Raw genomic sequence first — 15,570 nt, 5'->3', positions numbered from 1 at the left:
ATTATCATATTTCGTTGGACGCGGTCCCCTTTAGAGTGGGATTTTTGATATTAATACGCGGAGAAAAATTTTCAGCAAATTTCGCTATGGCGCCATATCATTGAGAGTCTATCTTCTGACTATTAAAATATTTACTATCATGTTAACAAAAGAAAACAATTTTTGCTTTGAAAAATTGAAATGTACCATAGCAATTTATATAATGTTTTTTTTTTTGCTATGTTCAAAAAAAAAATTACAATGCATTAAGAAATTTTTACCGACGCCAAATTTATAAGTTAAAATAATCTAGCCTAAAAATTACATTGTACCATAGCAAAATATATTTATTTTTTTTTTTGCTTTGTTATTCATAAAATTTTACGTTGTTGCTGTGGACAAAATTAAAATGATCCTCTGAAAATTTACAATGTGCTATAGTAAAAATTTAATTCTCTTAGAAATCCTATAGGTGTCACTGATAAATACAAAGCAACATGGTTAAAATTACAATGGGCCATAGCAAAAGCAATGACAGACTCAGAAATGTCAACCACCCCCACTTTTTAGCCGACTGCGCAGGCGTGTCTTTGCTTATGTTTAAGTTGTTAATGAAAAACAAACAAATGTTAGCTTTTGTAAATGTTGTTGTGGCGCAGCGGATAACGCGTAGGAATTCTGTTCGGAAGGTTTGGGGTTCAAACCCTGGTTTACGTTAATAAATGAAATAAAATAAAATAAAAAGAAATAAAAAAAAAACAAATAAATAAATTATAGATATTGGCAATAAAAAAAAAAATTTTTATAATATTTTCAATAAATGGAAAAAATTTTGCGTTTGACCATAACAAAAATTACTATGGTACACAAAAAAAAATTAGCCACGCCCACACGATATTTTGCTATGGCCCATAGGGCTGGACACGACACCGAAACCAATTCGGTATCGGTTCCGTTTCGTTTCGTTTTTCGGGACGGAACCGGTACGACACTGACTTTTTAGTCCACGAAACGGAACCGTTACAAAACCCGACTTTTCAGACCGAAACTTGCCGAAAGTTTCGGCGGTTTCGGCTTCGGATAGATAATTTTTATTTTTTTTTTTTAAATTTTATGGGTCATAAAAATATTTATGCTTCTATTGGTTTTAATGTCTTTGAAATTCAATATTAGTACGATAAAAAAAAATTTTTAAAAATATATTTTATTTTATATAAACATTTTTGAGATTATATTGAAATATGAAGCCGTTGCTCTCAACAAAAATAGTTTATCATGCTATGGTTCCTCAAATTTTGAAGCAAAACAAAAAACTATATTTTTTTTTCAATTGTTTATTACTCTTTTAAGCGTAGGAGAGTGCGGCAATGGTGTGAGTGTTATATGCCCACAACTCGTTACGATTTTGTTTTTATAAATCACAAACCAGCTGGTGGTCGACAAGTTCAAATCTATTTTTTTTTTCTTAATAAATTGCGTTGTGTTTTAAATTGTGAATTTAAATTTTACAATTATGTCTGATAAGGGCAAACTAACAAAAAAAAGACGTTTGGACGAAAGTAATCCAACTGAGAGTGAGACTCCAAGTATTGTAACTCAGAGTGAAAAAAGCAAAAAACATTCTAAATATTCTCAGTTTTTTGATTTTGTTGTGCGTGATAATAAAAGAGAGGCCCAATGTCTTGTGTGTAAAAAGTCAAAGTTTGATGAATTCGTTTCACACAAAGATGGAAGTATATCATGCATTACAAAACACCTAAAATCAGCTCATCCCATGATTTGGCAAAAAGAATTCGATGGGACAAAAAACCAAACAAATGAATTACCACCTGGTCAGAAAACACTTTTCCAAATAAAGGTAATATTTTTTTTTTTTCTTGTGTATGTAAAAAAGTAGATTTAGACAATGATTTAAAACAAGTAATCAAGTGTAGTATTTAACTAGTATTTTTATTTAAATTTTTTATTCTATTTTATATTGATAAAAGGATATACTAAAAAATTTAGAAATTGAAATAAAAAAATTGTCAATAAAGTATAAAAATATTATTGAAAATAATAAAAATATATTTTAAAAATTATTGAGAATAACAAAAATATATTTTAATAATTATTAGAAAACAATTTAGAATCATATTAATCATAAATTAAATTGATTGTTATTTTTTTTTTAATTTTATATTATTTTTATTTTATACTGCAATGCAATGGTTATGAACAAAAATAAAATTGTTAAAAAATAATTAGCCAGTAACAAATTAACAATACAAGTTTTAAATTATTTTCTGTTATTTTTACATGTACATTTAACAAATTAAAAAAAGTAAAAATTGCAATTCTAAAATTCTGTAATTTTTTATTTTTTATAGGAAAAAATGACAGATCAGGAGCTTGATGTTCTTCTTATTAATTGGTTGGCAAAAAAAAAATTGCCATTTAATTTTCTTGATGATGACATTACACGAAAGCTTTTCCGGTCTTGGAATACAGAAAAAGAACTGCCTCGTAGAAAAAAAACTCGAGCAATGTTTGTTGCTGAATTTAAAAACCAACAAGAGAAAATTAAAACAATTATACAAAATAATAAATCTAAATTCTCGTTTACAATGGATGGTTGGACTAGTTTAAATGGAAAGTCGTACTTTGGTATAACATGCCATTTTATTGATGACAACTGGAAAATAAATTCTTTTGCTTTAGATTTTCTTCCTTCTAAAGGCAAGCATAAAGGTATTGACATGGCACAACTATTTTTTAATTGCTTAAAAGAGTATAAACTCCAAGACAAAGTAGAGGGAATAACACTTGATAATGCATCAGCAAATATTAAGTTCATGAGCGAATTGGTGACGTTGATGGAAAATTCTGGTTTTAATTTTGATAACGAAAATCAACATTTTCGTTGTATGTCTCACGTGTTGAATCTTGGTGTGCATGACCTACTCAAAGCTATGAAAGTAAAAAATGATGATGATGATGACGATGATGAAGTTGTAAATGATAATGATGATGCATCAACCATGCAGTCTAGTGATGAACATGACGATGAATATTCAAGTGACAATGATTCTGTATTTGAAATTGAAACTACAGATGATTCAGACAATCCAGATAAGAATTTTTTTGCCAAATTAAATCCATCAAAAGCCATTTATAAATTAAGAAAGACTTTGGTTAAAATCAAAAGGTCTGAGATTTTACAAAATTCACTCAATCGTAGTTGTGAATTTGTTAACATTAAATATATGAAGCCAGTACTAGATGTATCTACAAGATGGAATTCAACATATGATATGATTGAATATAGTTTAAAATTAAAAAAAGGGTTGAACTTGATGTGGACTAGTGACGTTAGTTTATGGCAAAAATTTACTTTGAGTGAAGATGAGTGGGATATATTAAATCAGATTCATGAATTTTTGGGACACTTTAAACATGTATCAAAAACATTGGGAGGACAAACATACGTCACTCTGCAATTGGTCATTATTGCTATCAACATGTTATTTGATAAAATTGACACAATTGTTGATCAGTTAGATAAAAAAAGTAGAGAGGTCTAACGTCGATGAAACTTTAATACTCGCTTTCCAGGCAGCACGTGATAAAATGTTGAAACATTATAATCTAACCAACTGGGTTTATTGTGCTGTGTTGATTCTTGATCCACGTCACAAAGTGGAGACTTTTTCTTCTACTACATGGGGTAATAATTTAAAAAAAAAAACCATTGAAAAATTTAATACCATGTACAAAAAATACGCTGATTCTGTTGAAACTGACATATGATAAAATATTTGTGTCTTTGGCTTTTTGATAATTTAAATATTTGTAATTTTTTTACAGTGATTTAAAAAAATAAAAAACGTAAAAAAAATAGTCATCTGTAGCCTGTTTATTTATTACGTATTTTATTTATAGAGTTGAAATTTGTTAATGAAAAATTTTTTCCAGTAAAAAAAAAAAAAAAAACGAAACTAACGAAACCGAAACGGAACGACACTGACAATTTATAATTTTACGAAGCTCACTCAAAACCGGAACCGAAACGAAACAAGGTTTGACGGAACCGGAGCCGAACCGGGACGGAACCAGCAATTTTTGAGTTTAGACGAAACCGGTACGGAACTTGTCTAAATTCGGCATCGTTTCGGTTCGTGTCCAGCCCTAATGGCCCATATGAAAATATCATGAAACCGATAGATGGCGCAGCTCAGCTCTGGGCCATTGTAAAATTTGCTATGTTTTTTTCGTAAAAAAAAATAAAAAATTCTCTCCGTGTATGGATTAGTTTATTTTGTAATCTGGAGTATTTGAGCTACGTTGATGTTTGAGTTACGTTGATAAATAAATATGGAGTAAAATGGATTAATTGTGTATTTGTTTATTATTTTGGGGTTATTTAATAATTACTATTTTCAGGATTTGATTATTGTGACAGCTTCATCCGGCCCTTCTACCAAAAACCACACACTGAGCGACCCTGTGGTTTTCCTCTACATTACTTGTTTCGACTGTTACCGAGTTTGCTCCTAAGCCGGATTAAGGCCTAAGATATTTTGGCTTCCGAGTTCGCTCCAATCGCTCTCTTTCTAATATTCCCCTTTACATTTTTCTTCACATGAAAGCTAAGTAAAAAATCGAGCTAAGTGAAAAATTTGGCTGGTAAAATAATGTAGACCTTAGCGAAAATGGCGACACCAATCCGACAGTCGGTTTGTGCACTGATCTCATACAAAAACGACACAAAACCGACACACGACTATAAGAATTTTTGAGTCACAAAAATGAATAGGAAGAAGCATTTAAATAATAAAATATTATGTCTAAAAAGTTCTAAATAATATTCTCACAATTTAAGACACATTAGAATTTTTTTAAAATAATTTTTTTATTAAATAAACTTAATTCTGTTTGTGTATTAAAAGTGAGGTTAGCTGTCAGAATCATCTGTTCACGACTGTAAGATTTTACAATTCTCACACAATTCCGACTCAAATCCGACAGGATTCACGGTATTTTTCCCGAATTGGTTTTTTCGAATGGCCTTTTTCCCGAAAGTCTGTTTGCCCGAATGCTTTTTGCCCGAATGCATTTCGTCCGAATATTATTGTGCCTGAATTTAAAAAAAAAAAAAAACTATTTAAAAAAAGAAAGAACCAATACTAAAATAAAATTTATGAAAAAAAAAGAAAGTGCTAATACTAATTTGATTATTTACCGTCATTTGTTTTATTTTATTTGATTCATTATCTTCGTTTTTGAATTTCAAATTTTTAAGTAAATTTTATTAAAATCTTTATTTCTTTTTAATATTTTTAAATGATAGATGATATCAAAATTCTGGGGGAAACAAAATTAGTTCATAATGGTTTCGTTTATTTGCGGTCTAAATTACAAGTTAAAGGTAAAATTTATTGGGAGTGTCAAAGGTTACGTTATAAAGAATGCAAAGCAAGAGCGGTTACTGCATTTAATGCTGGAGAAAATAAACATTACTTTATACGTGAACCAACATTAGACGATCATGCTCATGTTCCCAACCAAGAACAGGTTGAAGCTAAGATTTTAAAAATTTCTTTGAAACGGAAGGCTGAGAACCATCCCCAGCAACCCCCATCTCAAATGTGCAGAGCTAGCTGGACTGTCTAAGGGCGTCCTTGGCCAGCTACCTGAGCGCGATAATTTAAAAAAATCAATGCGAAAAATCCGGAAGTACTTTCTTTTAATTATCTTTTTTTAATACAATATTCATTTATTATTTTTTTAAGAAAAAATTTGCCACCAAATCCAGAAAGTCTTGACCTGTATTCTGCACTTGGTGAATTTCAAAAAGAACAAGCTGACGCAGAAATAATGATAGCAGAGCTGAGTCTGGAAAGAAAAGTCCGGACTATGCCGAAAAGAAAATAGATAGATTTCTAGAAAAGAATAATGTCCCTTGTGGCTAGTTATGGATCGTTCCACGAGTTAGAATTTTTTAAAGCTATTGCACATGATATTGTAATCTAATAAATAAAGAAATATAAATAAAATATTACACTTGAAAAAAATTTATTCGGGAAAAAAATTTTCGGGAAAAAGGTTATTCGGGAAAAATGATATTCGGGATTTATATTTCGGGAAAAATGCATTCGGGCAAAATGTATTCGGGAAAAAGGTCATTCAGGATGGAGGTCATTCGGGGAATTTGATTCGGGATAAAGGACAGCAACTATCCGACAGACGTACGACAGTATATATTTATTTTGTATTTTTCAATATAAAAAATCATTTTATTAATAAAAATTTTTGTTCAATAATAAAGTTATAATATATTTTGATAATTTTAGGCATATTAGATTTTTTTTTTTTAAATAAATTTTTACAAAAAAAAGAGAGAAACGTCTGTGAGAATTTTCAATTCTCACACAATTCCGACAAACGACAGTATATTTTTATTTTGTATTTTTCGATATAAAGAATCATTTTATTAATAAAAATTTTTGTTCAATAATAAAGTTATGATATATTTCGATAATTTTAGGCATAATAGATTTTTTTTTTTTAATAAATTTTGACAAAAAAAAAAAAAGAGAAACTTCTGTTAATCCTTGGACATACGCCTTTTTTCCTTTATCAAAGGTTGTTAAACCCTCTTTTTTATTTTTTTTCAAGTATTAAAATTAGATGAAAAACCTGAAAATTTATAAATTTGCACTTACGCCCTTTTTCCTTTAAAATTGACGTTTTTGGCACTTACGCCCTTCATCCTTTAATGCGACGATATAATTGATACCATTGATATTATTATTAATATTATATTGATATTATTGTTAATCATAATATTATTAGCATTATTATTGATAATAATGTTATTCATATACATATGTATAATCATAGTATAAATAAAATAACAATAATTTCGATAATATCATCGATAATAATAATATCGATATAATATTAGTAATAATAACAATGGTATCAACCATATTAATAATAATAACAATAATATTCCAGCTTCCTTACTCTCTCTATGTAATTCACCCCTCTCTATCCACTTGTGACCGAGAGTGTGACTGAGAGTGTGACCGAGCGTGTGACCAAGCGTAGAGCGGCTACGTAAAAATTTTAGAGAAAACTGGAGGGGGAGCGGTAGGGGAAACGATTGGAGCGAACTTGGATTCTTCAGATTTTTCAAACAGCCCGTATTCAGAAGATGTTCTCATTAGAGCGTTTTTTTTTTCGATGGTGGCGTTTGTGGAGCTATTCTATGTGAAATCTATATAAAAAAAATTTTGTCAAGCGCCATCAGCGGAAAAAAAAGTCCTAATGAGAACAATTTTGCCCCGTAAATACGGGTGCAGGAGCGAACTCGGATGAACCGGTCTGCCCGAAAAATTTAATCCGCTTATTTTTCGGAAGATGGAGCAAACTCGACAATTGCAATTTTTTACATTGTTTCCGATCTCATTTCTTTAGCTTTTTACGGTCAGCTTTTTTACACAACCTTTTGTATATAATTAAACCTCATTTATTTTTGTGGAACATTGAGAACAAAAAAATTTATTTATTAATTTTCCTAAAGAAAAATTGAAAACAAATAATAATAATTTCATCAACAATCTACTATAGTTGTTAAATTGTTGATATTGCTGCAATTATAATGGTTGGCTGAATCGAAAAAAATGTCCTCACTGACGAAGATATTATTTTTTTTTCCAATTTCTCTTTTGGTCACTATAATATCTTGTCCATTGTGGTTCAAAGAAAAAGGCAACACACCTTATTTATGAATATTTCTTTAATTATGATTATTTTCATGTCGAGTACAGTACAGTTTTCATTGTCAGATCTTTTCTGAATCCCCATCACCTTTGTTCACTTGGTAATGAAAATTTTTTAATTAATCATTGATAACAAGATATTTCTTAGATGATTCCTTCTTGGTTGGACTTCTTGACATCACTTCATCATATCATCAAGTGTCTGGTTGTATGTGATGAATTTATCATTTTAAGTTTTTTAATATATTAATCCATGTGATCCAATTTTCAAGTTCGGTTCTCCGTAAACACAGGAGAAAAAAATGAATACTAATAATTGATCAAAAATTTACTTTTTTTTTTAAATTTATTTTATACTTATAAGAAAAAATTTCTCACAAAAAAAGTCGTTGATAACGATACTGTTTTCACTGTCAATGTCTCGAAACGGAGACAAATTTTAAGTAGAAATTGCAGTCTAGGTTGGGTACAAAGTACTAAAGTGGATAAGTGAAATTAGCGTAGTTCCGTTAACCACCGGCAAGTGTCAGAATTTCTACTAAAGTAGATTAGTAAAAATTGTCATTGTATAGGTTCGGTAATATTTGAGACGGACGACAATTATGATTTATAATTGTTCATATGTAATTATGTAATAATAAGTCTTTCTGCAGTCTATCCTGTCGAAGATTGGTGTAGAACAATGTGAAATTCATTGTTAAAAGTTTTTATAACATAAAAAAATTACGAAGAATGATTCTTTTTTATTTATTAACTAGTTTTCAAGTTATAAGCGTGTAAAAAAAAAGAAATCCTTCGTTTTCCATAATCAACTTTCAATTGATAAATTATAATTTCAGCGAATGATTATCAGATGGATCAGCAGAATTCAGAAGATTTAACACTTGTGATATTTTTTATTTGAAGTTGCTCTTCACTCGTTTCATTATTTATGGGGTAATTCATATTTACCGTTATGTAAAAAACAGATCTAATCTGAAACGATTCATCAATGGTAGACAAAAATAATCAGCAATCTAACATTCATAAAAGTCATGATATATCAAAACAAAATTATAGTGTTGTTGAAAAAAAATATCAAGATAAATTCTTCTAAATATTAGATTATCATGAAAATTTTAATGACATAAGTCATTTGGAAGATTACGATTTATCAGAATATTTAATAAATAATATCAACAGAGAAGAAAAAGGTTGTAAATAAAATAATGATAAAATATAAGAAAATATTAATCATCAAAATGATACAATAAATTAAACATGAGAACTTTATCAAGGAAATTACATGAACAAATATGAAGTAATATAAATAATACTGATGTACCAGATAAAATAATAAAAGCATCAAAACGTAATTCAAATGAAAGTTACAGACAGTTTATACCCACGATGTTACTATTGATCTACTACCCCTAGAAGGCAAATTCGATTGAACATTTTTTTAATATTTTAAAAGATCAAGCTGCATTATATTTCAAATCAGTTGACTGAATAAAATGGTTGGCTATCCGAGAGTTTATCACTTACTTCTGATGATTTAATTTCCATTAAGAGTAGTCCAAATGACAATGGAAGAAAATAAACGAATCATCAAGCAGAACTAAAATTTATTATTGGTTATAATGTATCGTGGGTAATATAATCGTAAAAGAATGAAAGAACAATACTGGTTCGATCAAATTGGCACAAGATTGATCGACACAATGTCATTTCATGTATGAAACAGTGAAATGAATAGTTATCGAAGAATTTAACTAATGGTCAGTAGAGATAAACCAATTTATGAAGACTGGTAATCAAAAACATGATTAAATAATTAAGCCAATGTTTATAAGCTATATCGTGGTTGACATTATGAAAAATCATCAAACGATAAATTTTTTAAGGGTATTAGATTTCTGCATCTAAAAACGTTCTACGGTATGCTTGAATTAGGTACATTATATTTACCAGTTAATTCCATTTGATCAGGATACATCAAAGAATCAGAATTAACATTCCGAGATCATTATCTTGATATAAAATTTTTTTTCACAAGTTGTTGTAAGTGACACATTTACACGACGTGCGACAGAATCAACATGTATGACAGCATCAAATGCACATATCGAACTTATTGGATCTGAGCTTAGTTCGATGATACGGGCATTACCTGGTTATAATATTGTTGACGTTGATGTTGATAGTCAAGAAATTTTGATTGCATCATCAATTGGTAATTCATCAGCTGGTATATACGGTGCAACATCATTTGACAGGATGACACTTATTGGTAGTAAATTGGAAGCAGCTATGTCTCACTGCTAATGCTGTTGTTATATCACGTGATCATGCTGAAATGATTATGTGTGGTAGAACTTATGGTGCTGGACAAAATTGTATACGTTTATTGAATCAATTTAATCGATCAGTGACTAACTCAGATGCACTTGCAAAATCGAATAAAATGTTCAACATAACAAAGGGTACAAAAATATATGAAATTAAAAATTATCGGTTACATAAAATATATTAATACCACGAGAAATCATTCGATCAATTATTACTAAAATCGCTAAAGAAGTTTCACTTCTCCGTGTGTACACAAAGACACACTTTTTTTCTTTTCTATATTGTCCATATTTTGAATTAGTTGAAAACTGTCAAATTGAACGATTTTAAAAGGTTCGAAAAATCTTATAACCGGATACAAAATCTGGTTTCAAACTATCAGTGTTTGGACATAAAGCCTAAACTATATGGGGACTTGAGCCTTAAGGCTTAGTAAGTCTATTGCCCACTAGATCACACTCTAGTAGCTACGTCCGCCATATGGCCAATCGATATTACGATCGATTGTTGTTGTTACTAGAGTGAAACCGGCAGAAGAAGTTCATGAGAAACCATATGCACATGCGCGAATATGGAAGCACACAGGGGCAAGTTGTATATCTGTCTGAACAGCTTCATTCCCCCACTCACAATTCTTGTACACACAGGCATACAATTTGTCTCTGTGTGCGTCAATATTCGCGCATGCGCATAACATACCTCGTGAACTTCTTCTGATGGTTTCACTCTAAGTTCTTCTACGACTACTACATTCAGATCTGACGCTGATTCCTCTCAACGAATTGTCATGTCTAGACTGGACGTCTAATATTGTCTATTGTCAAACAACTAATTATAAAATCAATTAATAATTATCGTCAATTCAGTTACAATGAGATTAGTTAATAAACATTACTGTATATCATACATTCATTCACTATTATTATTAAACACAACATTACTTGATTAAAAGCGACTACTTTATTTATAACCTCAACCTGTCACATGGCCACAATTATATTTAAGTATTAAAATCAACACTCCAGCAATTAGTCAGGGTGCAAACCCTACAATCAGTAATGCCAGCAAACCTACAGTGTTTCGTTACATCACCTTCTATATAAGAAAATGACGACAAGCAATGAAGTAAACTGGTTATTATTAAGACGAAAAATTGAGCAGCTTCTTGGACTACAGAAGAAAAATTTTCCGCTGAAAAATAAGGCAGGGACAATTTATTTTCGGAATTCAAACTCAATTATTGTTTTTCCCCATATAAATGTATACGATTCTCGCACGAACATATATTAATTGAGAGGGACAGTAGTGCCTCGTGTCAAGTATGAGAAAAAAAATATATTATTTCAAAAAATGAAAGGCTTGAACGATCTAATTATATACCGCACAGAAGTGACCTCTGCCTTTGCTCATCTTAGAACCACTCATTTAAAATCAAGAGGCACGGTAGTGCCTCGAGTCAAGTATGAGAAAGAAATATATATGTGTTGATGAGAATATGTGTGAGATGAGATTAACTACTACTACCGTGCTTTATTATACATCAAATATTTTGTCCCCTTACGCTCTAATCATTTAGAAATTTAATTAAAGTATGATAGAGTTGAATGAGGATCCTGAGGTTTGATAATGATCCCATAAATCGATGTCGAGCTTTTTTTTAAAAAAAAAATCAGATTTTTTCGTTGCGGTAATATATATTTAAAGCATAATTGATATTTAGGGTCTTTGCGTTTTTATCAAATTGACCAGATTTCTTCCGTTCAGTTGGTAAAACTTTACAATTATTTCTCTTCTCTTTCTTACGACCTCTCTTTTGTTAGTGTTTATATTTCGGCTGCACTACAGTATGTTATTATTTGTTTGTATTCCCGACATAACTTCAAACTACTTTGACAGCAATACAGCATAAATCAGAAAATTGTTTACTTTACAAAAAGATGTGATATCTCAACAAAAAAAAAAAAAAATAAAGTTGTTTTTACAAAAAAAGTGTCAAGTATTCGAAATTGTCACTAATTGTGAGTATATTAATTGAGGGTCCGGATGCAATAACTTGCCGAGCGCTCGAAGTCAAGAAAACGCTATGTTGCTGTGGGTGAAAAATAGGAAAAATTAAAATTGAAAAATAAAAAAATCAAAAATACAGTCGTCGATAGAATTAAAAAATACATATTTTTCTCGAAATAAATTTTTTTCTATAATTATTGGTTAACGAGATAAAAAAAATAAACGACAAAATTTTATACTTGATGGAGATTTTTCTGGTTTTCCTCAAATAAAATTTCAATATTAAAAATATATATTTTACATCATGTGGTCAAGTATAAAATTTCGTCAACGGTTTAGAGCGATTACGTGTGTCGAAAATCTATTAGCTTCTCGACTTCCTCGTATCATATCTCAATGAATATATACTCACAATTAGTGACAATTTGAAAACTTGACACTTTTTTTGTAAAAAAGACTTTGTTTTTTTTTTTGTTGATAGATTATATCCAAGAATAATTGTAATTAATTATCAGTCATACGAAATAAGTGAAATTCAACAGAGTTGATTGAATATTCAATTCTACGTCGATTGCATTATTTTTCCGACACATAATCGATTAAGCAAAAAATAACGAACTGACATATTAATGAATTCAGATCGCGACGCTTGAATCTGTTTCGATTAATTTTTTTTATTTAATCTTCTGCAATATATAAAAACTATAACATAGTATTTTTTAATACGATATTAAATAAATTAAATTTACAAAATGCAAAGGTCTCTAAAAAAAAAAACTGCCCGCTTTTGAAAATAACCGCTTAAATATAGCGAAATTATTAATATAAACAGATGACCAACTTGGGGATTTCATCTAGGTCTTAGCTACACTTCCTTTTAGTATTTAAATTTATTACTTAGAAAAACCAGAAGCTCAGAAAAAAATCTAGCTAAAGATTTAATGTAAACAGAGAAATTATTCTAGGGCCTACATCCTTTCCTTAGCTACACTTTATTTTACTATTATAATTCATTTTATTTCTATTTACTTATATATTTATTCATCTATTCTATACATAATGTATATTTAAATAATAAAGAATTTAAATATTTTGTATATGATTTACCGACGGCAAACTTTTAGACCTACGTCTTGTCTATTTTGGTGCTAGCGACTACCTAAACTTTTAATTCGCATGGTTGGCAGCTTTGCTGCCTGAGGCCCAAGCTGCCCGAAACGACCCAGCAACTCCACCTCTTCGCTCGCTGACGCTCAAAGGGACGTAGGTAAATTCAGATTGAACCTCCTGGGGTCCCCCCCGTGGCGAGGGTCACGGATTATGCCATTCTACGGCTCTTCGGTTTTCAGTTTCAGCTCTCCCAGTTTTGGCTAGTTTTGCCAAGTCAAATAAAAGTAAAATAAGGGACTTAAAATATTTTTTCAAAAAAAAAAAAAAAAACAGGATATTCTATCAAAAAAAAAACTTCACATCACACTGCATATCAATTAATGAATCAATAAATTGATAGATATTGGGTTTTGAGGAATTAAACTTAGCATTAAATCTAGAATGAAATGATTCACAACTATTCGTTGTCCGGGGACTGGAATATGAATATTCAGACCAAATCTCAGGAGGAAATTTTGAGTCTTCACTTATGTAATTTTCAAAAATGTAGTCTAGGAATTTGTCAAGTCTTTTATCTACAGGTTTATTAGAAATAAAATCGAACGCAAAACTATCACCGACTTGACATGGAGGCAAAAAAGGCAAACCCGATAAACTTCTTAAAAAAATACTGATTCCTGAATTATAATCCTTGTAAAGCAATGTTAAACCGTACTCTTGAACTTTTCTCCACCAATTTTGTCCTAAATGGAATCGACACCCACGATTTCTTGCTGTTGGGAAAATTTTAATGATTGCAGCATGGATCGCGAATTCAAAATCAGCATGTACATCTGATGGGCAAAAATTCAAGTCAAGTTTTTTACATTCTTCTACAAGGTATTTAAAAGCAAGTTCATACGATTCCTGAGTTTTATTTGGTAACAAAAAAAAAGCTAATGGAATATAAATATTATTATGAAGGCCATGGATCGTGAACAATTGTAAAAAAGGTTTCGGACAACTATAGAATGTTCCATCACAGAAAATATGTTTCGATTCTGATAACATATGCAAATTACGAGTCGTCGAAAAGCCAATTATGTTAGTCGTTGGGTCATTGGTCAGTAAAAAGTTTTCGTCTTCATTAGTACGCATAGGGAAATTGTCGATGGCTTTATGGAATTCTTTAATATTCGTAGGAAGTTTCGGAAGGATAGAGAGTCGCGTATTTCTAATATTTCTTTTAATTAAGTCTATGTCATTACTATCTATTAATTGAGAAGGATTAGGTTTACGAAGTTCGGTGTGAATAAGCTTCGAGGGACGAACTGATATATTGTCGAGGGCTTTTCGTTTCAGGTCATTATACAGTTTTTGTCTATGAAGTTTTTGAGTACCGTCATTGTCGTGTGCGTCATGTATTAAATTTGAGGCCGTAATTCCGCCATCTTGGTCAACTCGAATAAAGCTTTTACAACGACTATTAACCGAACATACCCAGCGCTCTTGACCCGTAACTAGCTTACTTGAAAATCTAAATTTAAAACCGTCAATAACAATTAACTTCTTACCTCTTTCACTTGTCATTATCTCGTGTTGAATTGACATTTTTACCGATTTTCTAACTAACACTAAAAGCACGTGTGTATGGTTTGGGAGCGCGATAAACTATGAACGAATATTATTTGACAAAATGGAGGTGAAAAACGGCGTTTCGGCAAAGCTCTGGCGCTGAAGACGGAAAATGGCTCCTCAGCGCCAGAGCTTCGCAAATCCGCCATAATTATTAAAATACAGTTAATTAATATATAATTGATATTAATGTATAATTAATATACAGTTGAAAGGAAATTATAAATATATATAAATAAATAAAGTATTATTTTTTAAGTTTTTTGCAATTTTTTTTTTTGAGTTCCAAAGTTTTTTTTTTTTTGAAAAAATATCCTGTTTTTTTTTTCGAAAAAATATCCTAAGTTTTTTTTTTTTTGATAAAATATCCTGTTTTTTTTTTTTTTTGAAAAAATATTCTAAGTCCCTTATTTTACTTTTATTTGACTTGGCAAAACTAGCCAAAACGAGAGAGCTAAAACTGAATCTACCGAAGAGCAGTAGAATGGCATAATCCAAGATAGGGCGTGACCCTCACCGCTGGGTGCCAAGAATCTGAATTTACCGATTCCCGCTCAAAGCAATCAGGCCTACCTCAATTTAACCTACATAGACCTAGCTTCTGTCTACCACGTGAATTGTAAAGTTAGTAAATGCAACTTATTAATTTAGCCTGACCTCGAGTTTATATATTAAATTATTAACTGCAGTAGATTAGCAATAGAATTAGCCTCATTATTATGTTAATATTTTTCCAGTCAATTGATAATTTATCTCTTAAATG

General features: G+C 30.4%; 1 protein-coding gene across 5 annotated transcripts in view; it reads right to left on the bottom strand.

Moving 5' to 3' along the window:
* The window catches only part of LOC122849214 (tolloid-like protein 1), a 250,085-nt gene that overhangs the window by 178,698 nt on the left and 55,817 nt on the right, over positions 1-15,570 (bottom strand). The gene's annotated exons all lie outside the window — the stretch shown is intronic.

The sequence above is a fragment of the Aphidius gifuensis genome, linkage group LG2 (assembly GCF_014905175.1).
Source record: "Aphidius gifuensis isolate YNYX2018 linkage group LG2, ASM1490517v1, whole genome shotgun sequence".
NCBI lineage: Eukaryota > Metazoa > Arthropoda > Insecta > Hymenoptera > Braconidae > Aphidius > Aphidius gifuensis.
This window is presented reverse-complemented; position numbering and strand designations above follow the sequence as displayed.